The 13,084-nt window shown below is 50.7% G+C and overlaps 1 long non-coding RNA gene across 1 annotated transcript in view; it reads left to right on the top strand.

The window, feature by feature from the left end:
- The window catches only part of LOC109500494, a 51,648-nt gene that overhangs the window by 31,774 nt on the left and 6,790 nt on the right, over positions 1 to 13,084 (top strand). Inside the window, exons 10-11 of the long non-coding RNA XR_006598836.1 lie at positions 1,295 to 1,766; positions 3,776 to 3,884. This is a non-coding gene — a long non-coding RNA (uncharacterized LOC109500494). The remainder of the gene's footprint in view (positions 1 to 1,294; positions 1,767 to 3,775; positions 3,885 to 13,084) is intronic.

Raw genomic sequence — 13,084 nt, 5'->3', positions numbered from 1 at the left:
TGATGGTGAAAAATGTCAGGGGAATGGTTATGTTGGCGAGGGGGAGGCAGTTATGGATTGGGTGTGGTGAGTACTCGGATGTATATCATTCTAAAAAGTTATCAGGCTTTACATTTAGGATTAATATATTTCACTGTATGTAAATTATTCCTCAATACAGAAGAAAAAAAAATGTAAGCTCCAAAGGGCAGAGATTTTTGTCTGGCTCAACTCTATCCTCAGAGATTAGAGCAGGGCCGGCGTAAGGTAGCACACAGGAAGTACTGAATGAATGAATGAACTTGAGATTGCTCTTAGCACACCATCATGTAAGTCTCACAAGGTGACGTTTATGGATCTGTCTCCCTACTTGGTTTCTGGCCTTGGGGATCTGGGACCTGGTGGAGGGGCCATGAGCAGTGAGGCTGGTCTGTGCCTGGGGTTGGGACAGTTTGAAGACCTGGGTACATTCCTCTACCCCCAACTCCCTTTAGGGGAGATTAAGGTGGGCTGGTCTCTGGAGCTGCAGAGCATTCAGGGTGCACTCAAGGACTTTGAGATGGGCCATCAGTGATAATAGAATCAAGGAAGGAGAGAAATAAAGGCCCCAAAGTCTTTCACGTTCCCCAACCTTAGATCATCCTGTAGACGCTGCTTCAGCCCAGGGTCCCTCTGTCTGGCTCGGGTGGGAGGTCTGCCCCGGGCAACTCTCCCAGATGTTTTTGCATCCTTCTCCAAGGCGGATGCTCCCTTCTGATTGTCCCCAGCAGCTTCCCTGCCAATCTCTCTCTCTCTCTCCTTTTTTCAGTAGAATTTATTACAATCTTACTTCTTTTTTTTAATGTTTTGTTAATTTTTTGAGAGAGAGAGAGAGTGCGAGCAGAGGAGGGGCAGAGAGAGAGGGAGACACAGAACCCGAAGCAGGCTCCAGGCTCCGAGCTGTCCGCACAGAGCCCGATGCGGGGCTCGAACCCACGGACCGCGAGATCATGGCCTGAGCCGAAGTCGGACGCTTACCCGGCTGAACCACCCAGGCGCCCCTGCAATTTTATTTCTTATCACACAACCATGCATATTTATGTGTTCTCCTTTCTTTAAACAGTTCAATGGGTCTCTTTCCTGTCTCTTGCTCCAAACCTCTTATCCCGATCTCCAGCTCCCATGTCTGGAGTCGCTTTCAAAGGTGACTCATCCTGAAACCAACCTCCCCTATACCTGTGTTCCCATGAAACACCTTTCAAAACCAAGAGAAACATGGGGAGGGCAGTGGCTTTATCCACAAGGGCTAATAACCTCCGATTGGGTCTTTTAACAGCTTGTAATCCGAACATGGCAGGTGGATCTGCGTGCCCAGGAGGGGCCCTTGGCAGAAGTGAGAGCAGTGAGAAAGATCTCTGAACACCTTCCTGCTCCCTCCCATCTCGGCTTAATGTGGCTCCAGGAGCTGAGCAGTGACAGAGACCTACCTAATCACACCTGTCCAGCACATGAAGAGCTGTTTGCCAACAGAGCGAGAAGACGAGATTTTAATCTTCATTTTTTAAATCCTTGGGGATAAAGCAAATGAGCCTGGATTAAAAGCAGCAGGAAGGATCTGGGCTCCAAATCAGGAAGAATTGCCAAACCGGCAGTGAGAACGCGGAACTTGGGCATGACCCGGCAGGAGCGGTGGGACAGGCCCCTACTGGGAAGTCCTGAGCACAAACGCCATTCCTGAGTCAGCTGGATTTATGGGCCGAGGCTGAGCCTAACCCCGGAGGGATGGCCTACCACCGTTGCCGGGCCAGGTGAGATATATTGCCAGGGAGTCGGTGGCACGAAGCGTCTAGGGAGTCTGTCCCCACCAAGGAGGGCTTCTGGGCAGGGCTGGTCCTGTGGAGGCCGGTTAGGAAACTGAAGCAACAACAGATTTGCCCAGGAGGGTTGACTCTTGTCCATTTTCTTTCCTGACCAGCTCCTCTGAATCCGTCAGGATTCAGCACAGGTATTACCTGCTCCAGACAGCTCTCCCTCAGGGCTCTGAGCACAAGGCACCCTGGACCCAGCTGTTTCCCTCTCCAGACCGCAGATCCCTTGAGGGGCAACAGTGGGTGATTCATCATCGTGTCTCTCTTGCCTGACAGGGGCTCAGAGATGTGGAGGGAAAGAGGAAGGAATGGAGGGAAAGACAATGGGAGGAGGGAGAGAGGAAGGAAGAGAGAGGTAGGGAAGTAGAAGCGAGAAGGAAGGATGGAGGGGGTAGTGGAAGAAGGAGAAAGGAAGGGAGGAGGGTAGGAGGCAGGGACTTCTGTGCCCAGAACTTACACAGGTACCCAAAGCTCACCCCTGCTCCATAGACAGTGGTTCGTCCATAACAACAATCCCCCAGGCTTCCCGGAAGCTGGGACCGGGGCTGCTCCGAGGTCCCTCCCTGCACCCCCAGGCCCAGCCCAGGGAGAGGGGCCCCCCAAGCCGGTGGTTGCTGAGCATCAGAGCTGGGGCTTGCGATGGCACAGGTTACAATGGGGTTTATGGGTGAGGGCGGCCCAGCTCTGGGGGCCGAGGGAGAGTTCAGTGGTGGTGATTGCTATTAGATCTGATTCTTGTTCATTTGAAAAAAAATTGTTTTTAATGTTTATTTATTTTTGAGAGAAAGAGCACGAGTCAGGGAAGGGCAGAGAGAGAGGGAGACACAGAATCTGAAGCAGGCTCCAGGCTCTGCTCTGTCAGCACGGAGCCCGACACGGGGCTTGAACTCACGAACCGCGAGATCACGACCTGAGCAGAGCTCGGACGCTTAACTGACTGAGCCACCCAGGCGCCCCAAGCCCTTGTTCATTTCTACTTGATTCACGTAATTTCCGAGCTGTATTCTTACAGAAATGTGCTTTCACTTAATTTAATGTTTTCATAAGGTGACAATAGCAGTCTTGTTCTTTCTGAATATAAAGGAAAGAAAGCGCATTATGGCAAATAGAAACAAAGGAAAGAATACAAACATGACCTGAAATCCCAGAGATAACTGTTGTCAACATTTCGTTGCACATCATTCTAGAATGTATATGTATATGTGCGTGTGTGTGTGTGTGTGTGTGTGTGTGTGTGTGTGTTAACATGTTTCAATATAGAAAATATTTTTGGAAACAAACAAAACAAACAAAACCCGCCCCCCAGTTTTTTACTGTTAAAAAACAACTTTGGGGAAGGTGCAACAGCCCTCACAGTGTCATTTTTAAAACACACAGACACTGGGTGGCTCAGTCTGTTGAGTGTCCGACTCTTGATCTTGGCTCAGGTCATGGTCTCATGGTTCCTGAGTTCAAGCCCTGCATTGGGCTTCTGCACTGACAGCAGAGAGCAGGACGTGGGGCTTGAACGCACAAACCGCGAGATCATGACCTGAGCTGAAGTCGGACGCTCAATGGACTGAGTCACCCAGGAGCCCCAAAATATAATTTTTATTTTTATTTTTATTTTTTTCCCAAAATATAATTTTCAATTAAAAATTTTTTTTAATGTTTATTTACTTCTGAGAGAGAGAGAGAGAGAGAGAGAGAGAGAGCGAGCAGGAGGGGCCAAGAGAGAGGGAGACAGAATCTGAAGCATGCTCCAGGCTCTGAGGTGTCAGCACAGAGCCTGACGTGGGGCTCAAACTCACAAAGTGAACTGTGAGATCATGACCTGAGCCAAAGTTGGATGCCTCACCTACTGAGCCACCCGGGTGCTAGGGATCCCTTACTGTTCAGGCACCGAGGGAGGCTCTGGAGGGGAGAAGGAGCAGTGAACAGGACCCACCCACTTCTTCCCCTCCTGACAGGCTTCGTGGAGACGCAAAGGAGACGCTCACGCCTTCAGTAAAGAGGGCACGCGGGGTCCCTGAGAGCTAGCCTTCTCCCCGCTTCTGTGGTCCTGAGCAGCCGCTGTGGGTAAGCAGTTCCTGGGTGCTGGTTCCGTGCGGCGCACGCCCGGGGAATGGGAAGATGCTTCTCGCAGACAGACCAACTTGTTGGAATCCCCTGCCTCGTCCAGAGTCACCCGGCCCTGCCTGTGCTACACCGCACGGCACACACCTGCCCCCCACACCGGTCAGGCACACGGTGTTTGTACTCCTGTTCTGGAACTCAGGCAAGTTTCACAGTTGTTTTCAGGAGGCTGGAAAAGAGCTTAAAGGTCACCTTGTCTAACCGACCTGGTCTGCTGAGGATGGAATCTTCTCTCTGATCCCCCACACCTCAGGGGACACCTTAGGTGGCAAGAAGAATTTTCTCTCTCATTGTGGCCCACTTATTCTGTAGGAGGCCACTACTCACTGATTCGTTCCATCAAATGGTGTGTATTAAGTGCTATGTACTCAGTGCTTCCTATGCACTAAGAAATAAGCCAGTGAGGGGGCGCCTGGGTGGCTCAGTCGGTGAAGCGTCCGACTTCGGCTCAGGTCATGATCTCACGGTTTGTGAGTTCGAGCCCTGCATCGGGGTCTGTGCTGACAGCTCAGAGCCTGGAGCCTGCTTTGGATTCTGTGTCTCCCTCTTTTTCTGCCCCTCCCCTGCTCATGCTCTGTCTCTTTCTCCTCAAAAATAAACATTAAAAAAGTGGCTCTAGCAGACTCAAACTCTACAACATGGAGCTTTGATTCAGTGGGTATGACCTAGAGGGAAGCACCAGAAATCAGAGTTCTACTGGGCTTGGCAGGGCACTTACCCTCTGCTAGGCAGGGACCGTAAAATGGGGCGTCTGTTTATGCATACACAGCTCTGGGTGGGTTAGGGAGGTCACCTGCGGAGCACCCAGAAAATCTCTGGGAAGGCCAGACCCTCAAGGCTGCTTGGTCCTCCGGCCCCTCACTGGGTGTGGAGAGTGAGAACGAGTTCTCCTGGTCTCTTTAGTCATAAGGCTACAGAGAAGATTTCCCGGTGGGCAAGTGGGTGGCATTCACATGTCATGCTAGAATGATCATGTGTCCCATTTGCCCAGGGCAGTCCTGTTTACACCTGCTGTCCTGGTGTAATTATTAATAATGCCCCCTCTCACTCTGTTTTGGGTGATAGCTAGGGTCACCCTAGCGATAGTTCAGGTTTGATCCCCGGAACGAAAGGAAGATGATTCTAAAAGGGCACTGGTCCAGGAGTCAGGAACACAAACTTTTGTCCTGCTGCTGACAAACTGGGGACCTTGGCACGTTTTCTCTGGCTGAATTGAAGAGTTTGGATCAGACAGCCCCCTTTTAGCTGGGCAGTTCACGCACGGGAGGTGTGGGTCACAGGGCGGGGGGAGGGGGGTCTGATTCAAGACCTTTCTGAACCCAGACCTAATACAAATAAGTAAAAAACAAACAAACAATAATGAAATGAGCCCTCGTCTCAGTTGTCCGGGAAAAGGTTGGACAACTGGGGGACATGGTCAAACCTGGAAGGGACTTTGTGAAGTGTCCCGGAAGAAGGTCTTTCCTGGAGGTTGGACAGGACTTGGTAGGGGGCGAAAGGGAGGGAAGAGAAGGGAAAGAAGAGATTTAGGGGGAGGTTACAGTGCCATAGGATCGGAGAGGGGATGGGAACGCTCCAGGCTGTAGGTCCTAAAGGTATCAGTCTGCAGGGAGGTGACACTGCTGAGTGCCACCTGGACAGAGTGATGCCTTTGGGCTACTATCTACATGGCTCCGTCCCGTGGGGGCCCATATGCAGCATCTCGGGCGTGTGAAGAAAGATTTCGAAAACTTCTCTCCCACCTATGACTTAAATTGGCTGAGCCTACTTGCTCCCGCTTTGGGGTGGGTCCCCAGGGTCACACCCAAAGGAAACACCGATCTTACTTAGAATGTCTTTTTATGCGTTTCCTGGAGGCTTTCCTGGACTCGGGATAGGAACAGCAGAAGAGAAATCGTCTCCCCCAGTGTCAGCCAAAACCCTCCTTACCCATCTCTACCCCTCCCTAGACACCCTCTTCTTGGGACAGCTTGACCTCATTTGGACCTCATTCCCTGTAAACTCCAAAGTGGTGGTTCTCAAAGCACGGTTCCCAGACCAGCGGCATCAGCCTCACCTGTAAGCTTGTGGGCACCTGGGTGGCTCGGTCAGTTGAGCATCTGACTCTCGGTTTCAGCTCGGGTCATGATCTCACGGTTCAAGGCATCAGGCTCTGTGCTGATGGCATGGAGCCTGCTTGGGATTCTCTCTTTCCCTCGCTCTCCCCTACTTGCGCCCTCTCTCTCTCTCTCAAAATAAATAAACATTAAAAAGAGAAATGCAAATTATTGGGCCCTGTGGTATCCAGAATCCTGGCTCACATTATTGTGTTTTTTTTTTTAACGTTTATTTATTTTTGAGACAGAGAGAGACAGAGCATGAATGGGGGGAGGGTCAGAGAGAGAGGGAGAGACAGAATCAGAAGCAGGCTCCAGGCTGTCAGCACAGAGCCTGACGTGGGGCTCGAACTCACGGACCGCGAGATCACGACCTGAGCCGAAGTCGGATGCTTAACCGACTGAGCCACCCAGGCGCCCCTATTGTTATTTTTTTAAAGGGTTCAAATACAATTTATTGTCAAGTTAGCTAACATGCAGTGTGTAGAGTGTGCCCTTGGCTTCGGCGCCCCCCCCCCCCCATTCTTAATCCCCAGAGTCTGTGAAAATGTTACTTCACGTGGGCTCTCATGCTGATTAAATTAAGGATCTTGACCTGGGGAGATTATCCTGGGTAATTTGAGTGGGCCCAGGACAGTCAAGAGGTTCACTGTAAGTGAAATGGGGAGGCAGGTGTGCTAGGGTCAGGGCGGGAGATGTGATAATGGAGGGCAGGAGGGTGGAGGGAGAGGCCGCAAGCCCAGGAAGGCAGGTGGGCTCCAGAAGCTGGGACAGGTGACAGAGCCAGCCTCCTCCAGAGCCTCCGGAGGGAATGCAGCCCGGTCGGCCCCTTGATTTCAGCCCACCGAGACCCATGTCGAACTCCTGACCTCCAGCACTGTAAGGTAACAGATTTGTGCTGTGTAAGCCATTAAGTTTGTGGTGATTTGCTAAAGCCGCAAGAGGATGGACCTGGAGAGCATTAGGCTTAGAGAAATAAGTCAGAGAAACGGTAGCTGTACCCGCAGGGAGCACGGCAAAATGTGGGGAGTGATTCACTATGTTGTACACTGGAAACTAACATTGTGTGTCTACCTCATTTAAAACAACGCAGCAATCGGAGACTCACGCAGGCTCCATCCCAGACCTGCTGAGTCAGAAACTGCAGGTTGTGTGTTATAAGTTCTTCCAGGGATGCAGAGGCGGGCTCCAGTCTGAGGGCCGGTGCTCCCAAACAGTGGTTCTTGGCTTTCATGGCACAGCTGACTTACCTGGGGAGTCTCTTTAAAAAAACAAACAAACTGGGGCGCCTGGGTGGCGCAGTCGGTTAAGCGTCCGACTTCAGCCCGGTCACGATCTCGTGGTCCGTGAGTTTGAGCCCCGCGTCGGGCTCTGGGCTGATGGCTCAGAGCCTGGAGCCTGTTTCCGATTCTGTGTCTCCCTCTCTCTCTGCCCCTCCCCCGTTCGTGCTCTGTCTCTCTCTCTCTGAAAAATAAATAAACGTTGAAAAAAAAATTAAAAAACAAACAAACAAACAAACAAACAAACCCACGAATACCCAGGTCAACCCCCAGAAGTTCTGATTAATTGCTCTGGAGTAGGGCTCAGGCACCCCACTTTCAAGACCTCCGTCTCTGACTCTGGTCCCAGGCCAAAGTTGAGCCCTGGGATTCTTGTCCCCCCTGCCTGCTTCGGCCTCTGGTCCCTCCTGGCCCCTGGGGATTGGTTTTCTCTTCCCCTGCTCTGGGCTGAACAGTCTGTGAGACTTCATCCTGAGACACAGGCTTGCCAGTATTCCTAATTAAAGAAAAAATATGTATATTATATATGCATATATAATGTATTATGATTATTATAATGTATTTTATATATATATACATACACACCTGTCACAAACTCACTAAGCCGTGCAGGGCACAGATTTAGTCACACTCCTAGAAGGAAAAGATCTTGGAGAAGTGTCTGGTCCAGCCACATTCTTCCCAGTTGAGGAAACTGGGGCCCAGAAAGACGACGTGACTAGTGCAAGGTTATACAATGAGCGAGGTTCAAAGCGTGGAACAAAATTCTAGTTTGAGGCCCGCTACCCTTTCCCCTCTTCACATCATGGTCCCCTGACATGGAAACTAGAGGACTCCGGAAAGGAAAGAGGCTGGCTTTTTAAAACCATCCCCCATTTCCAGGCAGAAGGGAGCCTGTGTAGTGAGCAAGCCAAACCCTCTGGAGGTGACCTTGGCTTGGGGGGCAAGGCAGGAGAGATTCTGATGGCCCAAGATAAGGGAGATCTGAGGGGGAGGAGAGGCAGCCAGCTGAGACTAACGCCTACGGAACAGCTAGCCTGTTCCCAGCCACCTACACGGGGTGGGCACTGGGGGTTGGGATGGAGGAAGACGAGAGAGGGTGGAGGGGAGGAGGGAGCGTGGGGCAAGGGCCTGCAAATAAATAGCCCCCTACCCATTGCAGGGGCCCCGGGCTAACAGGGGGTAGGACACCACCCTGAGGCTACAAAATGGTAAGTCTGGGAGGGGCAACAGCTTGCTATATGTAAAATCAGAGGCAGTGTTTGGAATCACACACATGGGGATTCAAATCCTGAATCTGCCAATGTTTTTTGTTTTTTTAATATTTATTTATTCACTTTGTTTTATTTTTTTTTTACATTTATTTATTTTTGAGAGACAGAGACAGAGCATGAGCAGGGGAGGGGCAGAGAGAGAGGGAGACACAGAATCCGAAGCACGCTCCAGGCTCCGAGCTGTCAGCACAGAGCCCGACGCGGGGCTTGAACCCACAAACTACGAGATCATGACCTGAGTGGAAGTCAGAGGCTTAAGCGACTGAGCCACCCAGGCACCCCTATTTATTCACTTTGAAAGAGGTAGAGAGAGAGAGAGAGAGAGCATGAGTAGGGGAGGGGTAGAGTGAGAGGGAGACAGAGAATCCCAAGCAGGCTCTGCACTGTCAGCACAGAGTCTGATGCGGGGCTGAAACTCACAAACCATCAGATTATGACCTGAGCTGGAACCAAGAGTCAGGTGCTTAACCGACTGAGCCACCCAGGTGCCCCTGCCAACACTTTTTTTTTTAAACGTGTTTTTGAGTTTATTTATTTTTATTTTGAGACAGAGAGTGTGTGAGCAGGGGAGGAGCAGAGAGAGTGAGAATCCCAAGCAGGCTCTGCTCTGTCAGCTCGGAGCCTGACATGGGGCCCGAGATTGCATGAACCGTGAGATCATGACCTGAGCAGAGATCAAGAGTTGGACACTTAACTGACTGAGCCACCCAGGTGCCTCTGCCAGCACTTAAAAAAAATTTTTTTTAATGTTTATTTATTATTGAGAGACAGAAACAGAGCATGAACATGAGAAGGGCAGAGAGAGAGGGAGACACAGAATCCAAAGCAGGCTCCAGGCTCTGAGAGGTCAGCACAGAGCCCGACGCGGGGCTCGAACCCACAAATGGCGAGATCATGACCTGAGCCGAAGTCAGACACGTAACCGACTGAGCCACCCAGGCGCCAGCACTTTCAACCACATGACCTGGGCCTCTCTGAGCCAGTTTGCCTTCCTGCGAAATGGGGCTAACAATCCCTGGCCCTTGTGAGGATTTTGAGAGAATCAGGATCAGAGAGGTTAAGCCAATTTCCCATAGTCACACAGCTGATGTGTGGTGGGGGTGGGACCCACCCCAGAGCCTCCCTCTTAACCACACTACACTAGCCTACATGCTCAAGCATGCCAATCTGTGCCGTTCAGCATGGGACTCAGGATCTAGTGCCCTTCCCCCGTCCTCCACAAGTCATGAAAGTTGCCAGGATCACTGTGTGAGCAGAGAGGGCAGTGGGGGTGGGTGGGGGGGCGTTGGGGAGGAAGGAGGCCCCGGTAAGGACTGAAACTGAAGGCCCCTCCGGTCTATTGGAGTCAGACTTAAGCTGATTTCAAGCAAATAAGGAAGGGCAATGTTTCTCGGGCACCTGGTTGCAACTGCAAAGTCTTGCCTGCCGTATGCCCTTTATCTTATTTAACTCTCAGGGGAACCGTGTCTCCATTTCACTCATGAAGAAGGTGAAGCTCCTCGAAATTCAGAGACTCATTCAAAGTCACAGAGCTGGGAAGTGACAGAGGCAGGCGTTCAATCCCAAGTTCAGCCTCCTAACTGACAACTGTCTGGACTTTTCCACATCCCTGGAGCCTTGCGAGTGGCCACTGCACACGCATGGGATGAAAAGGCTGGAAGGGACCAGATAATGGGAGGAGGGCAGAGACAGCTTCTGGGTGAGGGTGACCTTCGAGCCAAGTTTTCGGGGTTAAGTAGAAAGGGGCTTGGCAGAAAAGGGCCGGGAAGAGAGTATCGGGCGTGGAGACCCAGAGATGAGAAACAGCAGGTTCTGTCAACAGCTAGGAGTTCAGACGGGAGAGGAACTGGCCCAGGACACGCCTCTGTAACCGCTGGTGACCAGTCCAGCATTCCTTGGGGCCCCTCACTGGCCAAGGGCAATCACAAGGCTGCCTGGCCGCGGCTCCCTCCCCGAGCCTCCCTGAATTATACCACCGCATTCTCAACGTGCCTCTGGAACATCAATGCGTGTCCCATCACCGGGAATGCTGTGAAGACAGGGATTCTGATTTGCCAGGACTGGGACGGGGCCTGGCACTCCTCAGGCCTTTCTGTCATGACCTCAGGCAATGCTCCTGGTCCGAGGACCACACTTTGAGTGGCATCATCCAGAAAAGTATATGTTGAGCCCCTGCCATCTGCCAGGGATCGCACAAGCTACCTTCTACACTTTTGCTAATGTACTAATCATCACAATGCTCTGAAATGGGACTTATTATTTCTACTTCCCAGGATAGAGAACGGAGGGGCCGAAAGGTGAAATATCTTATTTACAAAGTTAGTAAGTAGCAGAGCTGGGCTTTGAACTTGGGTCTGTCCAACTCTATAGCTGATGCTGGGCCTCCTGGTCAGAGGGACGGCTATAGACTGGCTTGTGTCCCCCCAAGACTCAAATGTTGATGCCCTAACCCCGAGTGGGGCTGCATTTGGAGTTAGGTTGAATGGGGTCATAAGGGTGGCACCCTGATCCTATAGGACCAGTGTCCTTATAAGAGGAGACATCAGAGAGTTCTCTTTCTCTCTCTGCCACATGAGGGCATAGTGAGAAGGTGACCTTCTGCAAGTCAGAAAGGCTTGCACCAGGAACCAAACTGGCTGGCACTTTGTGGGGTTTTTGTTTTGTTTTGTTTTTAAATGCTTATTGATTTATTTTGAGAGGGTGTGTGTGTATGAGTGGAGGAGGGGCAGAAAGAGGGAGAGAGAGAATCCCAAGCAGGCTCTGTACCACCAACACAGAGTCCCACACGGGGTTCAAAGTCATGAACCGTGAGACCATGACCTGAGCAGAAATCAAAAGTCGGACACTTAACCCACTGGGCCAGCCAGGCGCCCCTGGTCAGTCCTTTGATCTTGGACTTGCAATCTCCAGATCCATGAGAAACGAATTTCTATTGTTTAACCCATTCAGCCTGTGGCATTTCGTTCTGGCAGCCCAAACAGACTGAAACAGGGGCCCAGCTGCTACCGGTCAGCCAAGGATGCCAGTTAAAAGGAATGGTTCCCCTTCCATGGAATGTGGCTCTTCCCAAACTGCACGGGACAGGAGGAGAACCAAGACGGTGGTGATTATAATGGTGATGGTGATGACGAGGATGTTGATAATGGTGATGGCAACAATAATAACTCACACCCAAGCCAAAGCCACCTGTACCATTTGCAAAATGAAACCACAACAGAACGACGTAGCTGTCCCAACCCTCACACCCTGATTCCAAAGACGTTTCAGGAGAAGACAGGAAATGGCCCAGTAATCAGGTGCCGTCCATTAATTTGCTGCGTGTGCCGTGATGGCTGAGTCTGCATCCTTGTGGAGTGGACACACAGCACAAACAAGCAAAGCCTGCTTCCTCAGTTAGCCAGGCCCCCTGTGCCCGGGTGTCAATGGAAAAGGGCAGTGTAGTAGATCAGATACCTGAGTGAATCTCCCAGTGAGAAACCTAAAAACTGAATGCTGAATACAATATTAAACAAAATATCCTCTTAAACGAATCACTGAATTGACACAAAACGGAGCAATCCACAGACTCCCAGACTGGAGTGAAGGAGCCCCAAAGCCAGCTGGCACGCTGAGGTTTCGTGCAGGACACGGGAGACCTTGAGCTTGTGCTTTGCTGCCCCCCGGTGAGAGATGAGAAGATAAATCTTAGGGGTCCACCAGAGGATGTAGGGAAAATGTATGCACACATATGTACACAAATTTTACTGATTCAAAGATTGTATAGCACATCATTTATAAAAAAAATAATAAGGGGTGCTTGGGTGGCTCAGTCGGTTAAGCGTCCAGCTTTGGCTCAGGTCATGATCTCAGGGTTCACGGGTTTGAGCCCCATGTCGGGCTCTGTGTGGACAGCTCAGAGCCTGGAGCCTGCTTCAAATTCTGTGTGTGTCTCTCTCTCTACTCCTCCCCTGCTCATGTTCTGTCTCTCTCTCTCTCTCTCTCTCTCTCTCAAAAATAAATAAACATTAAAAAAAAAAGACATACTAAGGCATCTAGGTGGCTCAGTCGGTTGAGCGTTTGACTTTGGCTCAGGTCATGATCTCACAGCTTGTGAGTTCGAGCCCCCCGTCGGGCTCTGTGCTGACAGCTCAGAGCCTGGAGCCTGCTTCAGATTCTGTGTCTCCCTCTCTCTCTGCCCCTAACCCACTCTCATTCTGTCTCTGTCTCTCTCAAAAATAAACATTAAAAAAAAGTTAAAAAAAAAAAAAGACATACTCTTTACTGTAAATTCGACACAAACAATTGATTCACACAAAACACTTACGATGGTTTGTGCTAAACCCTCATATCCATTGCCAGCCTATGGTTGTGGTTCACTCTAGATCTAACGTGAATGTTGGTGGACACTTTTCTGGTTTATGTGAAGGAGGAAGATGAAAGAAAACAAAGACATGTTGGAATTTCACTCATGAATCAACAACGTAAGCTACTTCTTTGCTAAATCAGGTTATTAT

Source organism: Felis catus, chromosome B3, assembly GCF_018350175.1.
Source record: "Felis catus isolate Fca126 chromosome B3, F.catus_Fca126_mat1.0, whole genome shotgun sequence".
NCBI classification, from domain to species: Eukaryota; Metazoa; Chordata; class Mammalia; order Carnivora; family Felidae; genus Felis; species Felis catus.
The sequence above is the reverse complement of the archived record's forward strand: the minus strand, read 5'-3'. Positions and strand labels throughout refer to the sequence as shown.